The 11631-nt window shown below is 35.2% G+C and overlaps 1 protein-coding gene across 1 annotated transcript in view; it reads left to right on the top strand.

Annotated features, from left to right (window-relative positions):
• LOC118201536 (protein kinase C, brain isozyme-like) overlaps positions 1 to 11631 on the top strand; it is a 435934-nt gene that overhangs the window by 416314 nt on the left and 7989 nt on the right. The gene's annotated exons all lie outside the window — the stretch shown is intronic.

The following is an 11631-nucleotide window of genomic DNA, read 5'->3' as shown; positions in this document are numbered from 1 at the left end:
GAGAGTGATATCCAATACTGCCCCATACCATAATACCCGGTGCAGGACCAGTGTGGCGGTGCATAACGCAGCTGTTCAGCATTCCCTCTCCACGGTGTCTCCAGACTCGAATCCGACCATGTGGTGTTGCAGACCGAAGCGTGACTCGTCAGTAAAGACAATTTCATTCCATTCAGCCGTTCACATCCTTCTTTCATTGCACCATTGGTGGCGGAGACGACTATGGTTCTGCGTCAAGAGTAGACGAAGCAATAGACGTCTTGCGGACAGACCACTCTGCTGTAAACGGCGTCGAATGGTACGGTGCGCGCAGACACTGGATGATGCGTTACAGACTGAATGTGCTGTGCTGTGGTTCGTGATGTGACTGAGAGATCCGTCACTGTCATCACGAGAAGTGGTGCACTGAGGTGGATGCGATCGAACACGTCGGTCCGTCGTACCCTCCTGCATCCAACGGTCGCATATCCGCATTACAGTTGTTTGGTTTCGTCCAACACGACTACCGATTTCCCTGAAAGATAATCCACACTCTCGGCCACTATCCTTCCTCTGTCGAACTCGGATACTTGATCAAACGATGATCGCTGTTTACTACGGGGCATAATTGATCTTTTTTATTATTATTATTATTTTTATTTAAATCCACAAGAAAAACACAATTGCCGAACTTGAAATCGTCGAAAACTTCAAGCCTTAAATAGCGCTTTGCCACAGGCGCGCGTGATGTGCGTCTGCGCTGAAATTCTAATCATTTGCATATCTCACCTCCGCTAATGCATGTTGTAAATTTCATGTTATTTTCATGCTTCCGTCAGAGTGTTGCATTTACGGTAGCCAGCAGTGTAAAATAAATATATTCGAACTTTTGGAGATGCACATGTTTCGGGTGGATCGCTGTGTTCAGAATATGGTGGCGCTATGTGCCGCCCTTTTTCCGCGGTGTAGTTAAATTCGAAAGACATACTATTCTGTTTTGCAAAGTGTCAACACACTTCTTTTATATCGCCGAGTTTTCTGATTAAATTTGAAACATAAATATCTTTGCTTTGCACAGTGGCAACGTAAGGCGTTTAAATCATTGAGTTTTTAATTAAAAGTTCCTTAAATTTGCGCAAAATATGAAATTCGGGCCCGAAGTTGCCTTTTTTTGGGTGGAGTACCCGAAAACGTTTTTACGTGTTTACAGTCGCCGCCAAACGTTTTTACAGTTTGACGGTTCTAAGTGCTGTCGTTTTTCTACACAAATTCTTCATAATTTAATAGTAGAGATGTATGTTCGGATGCAAAAGAAGTAATCACAAAATGTTTTCTTTGGAAAGCTCTTCGACCTGGTAGGTCAACGGCATTTTGCAGAAACAGCCACCAAGGTTAAGACAGTTAATGAATCAAGATGCCTCTCTATATACTGTTTCTTTTAAAACAGGAACTTAAAGGTGATTTTCCGCCGAGTTTGACTCATAACCATGCAACAGCAGCTGCGGGAAAAATTTGAATCGCTTAATTTTTCCATTCCTTTTCGTTTCCGTTAGCATATTTTGTTTCATGAAAGGAACGCGAAAGGAAAGGTTGACTTGAAGTACAGTCTCAAATGATGTGGGAAAAAATACACACTTTGCGATGTTGACGATACGAGTTATGATTGCAAATGGAAGTGTTGCAACAATCTTGAAGTCCCTTTTTCAAAGTAACAGACATTTGATACTGCAGATAACAGGAAGTCTTATCTACAGTATCAAATGCAATTCTTTTCATGCAATCCTTCAACAAGGAAAAATAAACATTTTATTGATATTTTCAGAGGGCAGAAAATGTAAAAATTGCTCAGAGATGGCGACTGTGATGATTTGATGAACACCACGCATGCACACTTTAGCCGAACGGCGCGCATTTTCGCCTGTCTCATGTGACGAATAGTCGAGATTAAAGAACAAGAATACCACGGTATAGTTGAAGACATAGTAGAGGCACGTGACACATGGTCGAGATTAAAAAACATCACAAGAAGAGAATATCACGGTAGTAGATGTTACACACTATACGCAAGCGGGATATTATGTTGCTAACATTATGTAAATTATATTTGTTTTGTTCATGTTCTAATCAAGTGTTCGTCCTATTCGTACGTATGTTATATGAAAATGCTCACATCAAGTCCATGTGAAATATATCTAGAACCCACCTCACGACGGATATACAACAGGGACTGAAATGCCTTTATAATGCGTTATCTACCAATAAGAATCTGGACACCTGTGATAGAAAATAAAAACAAAATTTATTCATACTCAGTAGTTGGCAGAGCCTCCATGAACAGCATTTATAGCCTCAACCCTCGAGGCATGCTTTCCACAAGCCCTTGTGTGACGGCTATTGGTACCTTCTTCCACTCGCTTTGGAGATGACATATAAGTTCCTTCACTGATATTGGACGGTTGTTGCGCCACTTAATTCGGCGATCCAACTCGTTCTAGAGGTTCTCGATAGCGTTCAGGTCTGAGTTGTGGGAAAACCAGTCCATTCGTTGACTCCCATTGTCATCATATTAAACCATAGTGGACCTCGCAACATGACATGTGGCAATGTCATCCTGAAAGTAACATGGGTCCAACCCGTACAACTACTACAACTTAAGAAATACACTTTCATCCAAAATAGTGCAGTAAGTGTCGGCGTTTAGCATGAATTTAGACCAAGGATTCAGTCCATACCAGGAGAAACACCCCCAAACCATAATGTCACGTCTGCCAAACTTTACTGTGGGCACAATGCATTCTGGCAGGAGGGATTCTCCAGGCAACCGAACCGAGACCCTGGCAACCGAATGGGAGAGGGTGAGTGTTGGTTCATTGCTCCGATCAAAGGTCCACTGTTTCTGCCCAAAGGGCCACTGTCGACGGGCTTTGCACCACATTAATCGAGCAGTGCGGTTGATCAAAGGCTTCCGGACGGCATCGCGATCATGGAAACCAAGCAGTTGTGCTTTATTATGAACCGCATTAATAATAATAATAATAATAATAATAATAATAATAATAATAATAAACATTCCCGGTGACCTGTTGAAACTCCTGGAGTATGTAGACCATCGGTTTGAATACGGTTCATCCGAATTTCTCTGTACAGCTTCCGTCGATCTCTGTCTCCCAGTTTCGTGGGTGTGCCGACTCGGGGCATATTCCGACAGTCACCACTCACCTTCCACTTCTGAATCAAATAGTCCACTGTCGAGTTTGAGTAATTCAGCTCACTGGATATGCTACTTAAGGATCCGCCTTTTTTTTATACACGACTATTACACCTTTCTCGAAGTCAGATAACTCTGCACTTCATGACATCTTGTATGCGACTAATGCCGATGTTGTTTCCTACACGATACTTGATGGCAAAAAACGTGGCGTGTATAGGACCGCAGATATCGACATTTGCAATGGTGTCCGAATACTTATTGGTAAAGAGTGCAGTGGAATAAGCTTTATACTTGGATTAAAATAATATTTCTTCATTATTACGCGGTGCAAACAAAGATGGAATTAGAAATGTTCCATCGATTTCACATCATTGTTTTGCTACTATGAATAGTAGTAATAAAAGGATATTAGTTTTGTTTGCAATGTATGTGCTTGCAAACGATGTTATTAATGCACAATAAACTATTTCGCGTGATCATTTCTGAAAATGAATATAGCAGGCGCCGCTTAATGTGATCACGTTTGTCCACGGCTATTTTGAAAGCATTAAAAGATGACAAACAAATATTATTACAAAACAGCAAAAGGAATTCAACTAACTTAATATAAATTTAAAATAAGTACTTTCATAGGATTTTAATTAACAAAATATAAACATTTGTTTATGAACTGCCATTTATATAGTTCACGTATGAACTCTTCATAACATTTTTTAAAAATTATTTGGCCTATGCAATACCTCTAACCTCAATACTTCTAGAGCAATCTTCATTCACTGGACGAAAACATGCAGATGCAAAATTTAAAATAAATTAGGCCCCCCTAAAAACCTTAAAATAGCTGTTTTCTGGGTTTCATCCTTCTCTCTTAGGAGATCTGCAGAATATTTTTTTTTTTTTTTTTTTTTTTTTGTTTGTTTGTTTGTTTCTTTCTCCTGAAAAAAAAATTCACCTTTGTATGATACCCCTCAAAATGAGTAGAGTTTTTCAAAATTATAAGCCAAACTAAGTTTTTTTTTTTACCCAGAAGGGCTATTAATTTCGTTTTTGGCATATTGTGGCGCTTCATTATAAACTCCATTTTACTTTTTACATTGTTGCCACCATATTATCTTCCCGTATTATATTTAAAGAAATTAAATAATGAAGAATCTGATTAAATGTATTTATGTTTCTCCCATTGTGATAAAACGACGATACCTAGAGACATCAAATTTTCAATAACGTACGTCTCCACCCGAATATGAGCATCTGGAAGCCCAAATTTAGAATTTGTTTTATCATCCATTTCATATTTTGTAAAACTTTTACGAATTTTTGATTAACAAACTCAACCATATCAAAGCGAGCAATGGCAACACTGTACGGAAAAAAGCATTTTTATCGCCAGCGCGCGAGACTTTGTATCGGAAATTCTAAAGATTTGCTGTTTTTAAACATTTTGTGATATTGCTATTGAATTGAATTTTATGTGGTTTAAGTGCGAAGAATATGATATTTAATGAATAAAGGTAACACAAAAAACGTTAAAAAAAATTAGGCTTTCAGATTCCCCCCCCCTTTTTTTTTTCATTATTTTGAACATGGTTTTCCCCTTAACTAGGCGCCTAAAATAGTGAACATAAAAGGGAAAACGTATATAGTGATTTTTATGAGATCAGCTAGTGTAATTTCAGAAAAATATTTAATATTTCTGGTTAGACATTTCGTTTATTAAATACATTTTTATTTAAATCAATCAGATTAAAAATTTAAAAAATATTCTTAAGAACTGCGTTATCGCTTTGAAATTGCTTAGTTTATTATTCATTAAGAGGTATATTAAATTTGAAAGTAAAATACCTTACGCTTTACTGTATGGCAACACGCTGGCACAAGGAATATAATTGTATTTCAGGTAGTGGCAACACCTTGCTTTTAAATAGCGGAAGATTTTAATTAAAATTGAAAAATAAATATCTTGAATGGCAATACTCTCTCGCGCCAAAGATAACAATGTTTTATTTCGCACAGTATTTGTATTACTCTCTTTCGAATGGCTGAATTTGTTAATCAAAAATTCATGAAATTCGTACAAAATAGAAAATAAAATCAAAAAGAAATTTGGTCTTCGAGGTATCGATGTTTCAGGTGAAGGACTACATGTATTCAAAATTTAATGGCTCTAGGTGCGTGGCTTTTCGATAGCGCGAGTGTATACATACATACAATACAGATTCTTCGTTATTTAATAGTACAGATTTTAAATGTTGACTAAAAGCGGTGGGGCTATCGGGAATTCGAAAAATTTCTCAAAGCGCCGGTGGCAACAGGTCCCACTTGTCACTTATGATGCCAAAGTATTTATCCAAGTCGGCGATTGTTTGCCAAGAAAGAAGCCATTATAAAAGTGTTCTGACATAAAAAAAGTACCGGCATTTCGATGACAAATCCTTTCTCCAAGTTATAAATTGACTTCATAATAGCGCCAGTACCTTTATGACGGGATTTCCCCGGTACTTCTAATAAAGAGGTTGAAGTATAAAGGTATCGGCACCTCGACAAAAGTTGCTTTTTCTAAATAATAAATTGAGCTTCATAATGGTTCTGGCATCTTTATGAAGGGGTTTGGCCAATGTCCGGCTCCTAATAAAGAAGCTCTAGCGTACCTGCACCTCGACAAAAGTTGCTTTCTTCAGGTTATAAACTGAACTTTATAATGATGCCGGTACCTTTGTGATGGGGTTTTGCCAATACTTCTAATACAGAGGTACCGACACCTCGATGAAAGTTGCTTTTTTCAAGTTATAAACTGATCTTCAGAATGGTGCCGTTACCTTTATGGGTTTCGCCAGTACTCCTAATAAAGAGGCTATGGAGAAAAGGTTCCAGCACCTCGATGAAAAGTTGCTTTTTCGAAGTTATAAATTGAACTTTATAATGGTGCAGGCACCTTTATGTCAGGCACATGTTATGTTAACAAAGAGGAACCTTCTTATATAGGGGTTCCCACATCTTTTTGATGAAGATTTTACCAAGGCGGAGTACGACACTTTGATGGATGTAGCTTTCTCCAAGTTCTAAACTGAAATTCATAAAGGTGCGAGCACACTTATTTACGTTGGTGACTATTTACTGAAATAAAGGCCTTTACATGGGCTACCTGGCCTCTTGGTGAAAGTTACATTTATTCTTCATGGTGTTAGTTGAACTTCATAAAGCTTCCGGCACCTTCCTTCAAGTCAACTATTCACTTAGAATTTCACAAAAACGTCTCGAAATCTTGATGAAGGCAGCATTCTTCATTTGTAAACTGAAATTCCTAAGAGTACCACAGTACCTTTACTGAAATCAACCACTATTCAACTTAATTCTTCACATGAGCGTCCCAGCATTTCGATGAAATTTGCATTCCTGGTGATATAAACTGAACTATGTAAGGTTGAAGACACTTCATATGTCTCGATGAACGAATGGTTAAATTCCAAAAGGTGACGACACATTTATTCAAATCTTTGACTATTCACTTAGATCTTTAGACAAGCCACCCGGAATCTTAAATAAACATAATAATTAGATTTCGTAATGTACTTTTGTTAATATTGACTATATTTCTTTATATTAATTTTCGATAACATTAAGTCCGTTGTTACTTTCTCGCTATGAGTGCTTACTAAAACCGTTAGATGGTGTTACATCTGAAGAAAGTCAGGAACGGAAAATCTTCATTCGAACGTTATGTAATTTGATGCAGGACACCAAATTTGATGCAATATCAGATAACCGCTTTTCTCGTACTTCAAAAAGTTTTGCAAATATTACGTGGTTCAAAGTTCTGATTCGAACGACTAAATAAAGATATAAAAGGTCAGCTCAAAGATATGGTTTGGGTTTTCGGGAAAAAAAATTTTTAGCCCAAAATCGTCAATTGGTCTTGAGATAACATTTTGCATTGGTTCACTGTAACGGAGTATCAAATTTCAAATTGCTGCCACCAAATATTATCTGTATTATTTTGAGAGAAGTTCAATTATCGTGCGTCAACCACATCCCCATTATGTATAATTACTAACATCTACATCTACAGGTAGAGTAATAATAATATTTATAATACAGTGACATTTTTATTTTTATAAGTTATGCATATTGACAGTTATACATATTTAACATGTAAGGATTATGTTAATTTTATTAACAGTTAAATTTTAAGTTCCTTTCCTGTCAAATTCTTAACTTCAACTTACTACTTTCGGCCAGAACGTAGTTTTGGAATCATTCTGAATACTTAATGAGGAGGAGCGGTATTTAAACCGCGAAATTACTTGCAGAGTGAGAGAGAATCAGATTTTCGGATTTGCGCGCGTCTGCCTTTTGGCTACTCTCTCTGTCAAAGCTGTCATTACACTCGGCCGTACTCAGGAGTCACCATCGAGATAGATAAGGCCTGCGCTCTGAAACGAAACTAGCTTGTGACGTCACGGTTAAGGGACCCTCAGCAAACTTTTTGTTGGCTTTTATAAGTTGTAATTTTTTATTCATTATGTTTTAAGAATTGAATTTATGTTTACTTTTGACACCTGAAGCATCATCCCTTGTAATAATTACTAACACTAGTAATATAAAAATTGTCAGCAAAATTTATGATTATTTATTTTAATTGGAAACTAATTTTATATGAAATAACTCTCCTAAGGAGTTAAAAGCATAACACTTATTTCATTACATAATATGTAGAATATCAAATGCAGAGTAAATTTGATTCTTGACAGAGTACTGTGTTCTTAAATTTAAATATCAATGTTTTTTGCAAATCATTAAATATCATTTTATCATGATGAAACTTAAATGCATATGTTTAGCTAACATAGCTTCTGTTCACTTTTATATATGTTATTATCATGCAATCAGTTTGTTTAAAATTTGTTATGCAATACAAACCTTTCTGAGAATGATAGAAAAGTTTCTAAAGTAATGTATGTAAGATTCATATTAAGGTAATTAAATTGCGAGACTGCAAAATGAAATTTAAAAAATGTACAGTTATTGACGAAGCAGTAGTAATTGAATTCATATGTAGACATACTTGTTTTCATTGTATTTCAATTCAATGCAATTTTAAAAACAATTTTTTTAATTATCTTTTAAATTACAATCTTTAATTTGAGTACGTGGCACCACCAAAAGCTATGTAAGTTAAGTTAAAAAAATTGCTTACATTATACAGAAAAGTTTTGATCATGATGTTAGGATTTATATTTTCTTTTCATGTGGATATTAATAGAAAAAATATTTTCAGAACAGAGGTAACGCTTATAGTTAAATAGGTATGATGTAAATATTTGCAAGAAATTACAGTTTCTAAAAGTTTTTTAAGTATTTCGTATATTTTTTAAATATTTTTAAAAAAATTGTGTATAACTTTATTTAAAAAACTTTTTTCCTGTCTTGTTTGGAATTTTAATATTGATAGTCTTCAGAACTATGTAATAAACATTATCTCAATTTAACTACAGATTCTGTCGAATAATTATGTAGCATTAAGAGGAAAACATTAACTGTAATACAGATTAACATACAATATGTAAGTAAGATATAATTTTAAAACTAGACTATTTAGTAATTTATTATATTCAGAAAAATTTGCTGACTGATATAACGCATTTAAATGTTAGTCTAAATATTAAGTAGTCTCTTGCATTCGTTTGATGTTTTATAATCCTGCTACATTAATATGATAGATATAAAAAATATGCAATAATTATAGAATGAAAGATAACATGTGTTCCCACTGGCAAACATTTTGTTAAAGTAGTGGGTGAAACAAAAAAATTTAATGCAGTGATGAGAATCAACGATAGACACAAGGACAGTGCAGAAAAATCAAAGTAAAAATTTTAGCTACTTGAATTTTAAAACCAATTTTTCTTCAAGGAAATCATTTGCTTTTAAAAGCACCACACCATTCTCAAATAATTTTGTTTTGAAAATAAATACCAACAAAAGGAAATGAAAATATTTCATATTCGTATAAGCTTTGTAAAACATTATATTGCCGCTTGTACTTTTGTTTTAGACTGATTTTATAGTATGAGATACCAATTTCATAGAATAGGTTTAGAAAAACGGGTGTTTAGCAAGGAAGCTAAACTGCGCGAAGACCTGTCCCCTAGCAGTGACGTAGTAACTCAGCGCGCTGGCCTTACCTATCTCGATGGTGACGACTCAGGCCCTTGATAAGCTTCGTAGTCAAATAGATTTAAGGGGCCAACTCGATTAGAATCTTGATAGCTTCGATTATATTTCTTTAGTTACTCTTAGTTTTAGTTTATTTCTTAGTCTCTTAAGTTCAAGCCCAAGTGTCAGCTTTTATTGTACACTCCAAGAGAGTCTGTTAAATCTTATTGGAATAATAATGGGTTAGTTACCCTTCCATCTTGTTGTTCCTTCTCACACAACTTAAGCGATTATTCGCTAACTAGTTCTTAAGATTCGTCACTTTCTACAGTAATTGAGATTTACACTAGTGAGAAACTTAGAAACTAAATTAAAAAATCTGATGCGGATACCGCATGACTTCCTTGTATGGCATATTAAATTATACACATTTTTTGCTGCACTTCATTTCTTACTTATTTCTTCGAACTTATTTCTTCGAATTTCATTGGAGATATATTTCTCATTCAATCAATTAATTTCTCAGTTTGTGGCAAGGCAAAAATACATAAAGTATCTTCATTAAAATTTGTAAAATACAGTAAAAACTAAAACACCAAGTACAGCTTAAAACAGCCAAAAAGCAATTTTACCAATTAAAATTAGAGTTACAATTACAATTAAAAACAAGCCATTCGACCAGCGGGCAGGAAGACAGGTTTTTGGTGCACAAAATTGAAAGTTAACTTTCGGTCCCACTGGGCAAAAATGCGCTGAAGTTGGTCCACAAACTCACTATTTTACTGAGAGTTCCAAATGTAAACAAATGGCTGCCTCGTTAGGCTTAGCCGACACTTAATCTTTTAAACTGTTGACAATTCTACAACTATTGTGTGCAGATCCACTGAAGGCATAAAAACCGTAACCGAAACATAAGAACAACATAATTCAATCCCTTTTAAAGCAAAAAATGCACAGTTTATCAGCATATAAGAATAAAAAATCTGAGCTCACTGAGGAGAGTAACAGAGGGATTTCTGGAAGTGCCACAGCATAAGAATGTGTATCTATATCTGTTTGCAACAGTTTTTCTTATGTTCACAAGTAAGTATTTTAAATATTGCTTTACACGTCTTTACTATGAAGGAAGGAAGTTAGCGTTCTAGGGATCCTTTAAATAACAAAAGGCCCTATATATCACAAAAAAAAAAAAAAAAACTGAGCGCTTACCGAGCCGGGTCACAAAGTGAGTATACACCAAGTCCACGTTTGGTGTGGCCGATTGCAACTAAAAAGGAGGAGGGGGAGGTGCACAATTATACATTATAGCACAAACCTTGTACAAAATTTCAGCTACTCGTTTTTGAGTTATGCGAGATGCGTACGTAGAGACTTCGCGAAAAAATGAATTCATTTTTAATCCGTTTTGGAGAAAAAGAGTTCTTCATTCTGTCCGTGCGTACAGATGTCACGCAAAAACATCATTAAAATGGATATTTTCGATGAAATATGATACCCGAAATTTTTCTCAATTTCGGTACTTGCTTTACTTCATACAAGGAAATAAAAAAACTATATCAGCGCGTTTAATAGAAACCTTAAGGATGTTTGACAGCACTTGCTGAGAAAAAAATTCAGCAAATCTGGATCGGAAACGGAATGTAGTTTTAAATCCGAGCTTACTCTGGAAAATCTATTCCTGTATTCATTTTTACTTCCTTGTATGAAGTATTGTAATCATGAAAAATTGCGGGTATCATATTTCAAAAGAAAATACCCATTTTGACCATTCCCGAATTTTTTTAATATTTTATTGCGGGATCTACGTACGTACGGACATACCACCCCCGAGCTAGTCGCTCGCTCTGTGTATGCATTAATAATGGACAGTGTGGGGGATATTAGCTAACTTTACAGGACTAGAACCAGTGTTTCTCAGTGATCCGTTCAGACTCGGCGTGTCGGGTCATTTGATCGCTATAGCTTCTTTTAGATAAATCCTGGAGAGTTGGACATATTACTACCATGTTTGGGCTTATCGATGGTCATCTCAAGGTTGTCTATGTTACGAATATAAAAAAACAGTAATAAGAGTAAAAACTATTAATCAACCTACGTTTAATGTTTCAAATAGAACTTTTTAAAGGGTTAGTATGTAAAACATCAAACTCAAATTATTAATGAGTAATATATATGAATTATTAATGAGTAATATATATGAGTTATAAATGAGTAATATACATGAATATATATGAGTTATAAATAAATATTAATGAGTAATATATGTGAGTGTAACAGCAGATTGGTAA

This window comes from Stegodyphus dumicola, chromosome 6 (genome assembly GCF_044657685.1).
Source record: "Stegodyphus dumicola isolate Sdum_Otavi_A_Nest chromosome 6, ASM4465768v1".
In the NCBI taxonomy this organism is placed as follows: Eukaryota; Metazoa; Arthropoda; class Arachnida; order Araneae; family Eresidae; genus Stegodyphus; species Stegodyphus dumicola.
This window is presented reverse-complemented; position numbering and strand designations above follow the sequence as displayed.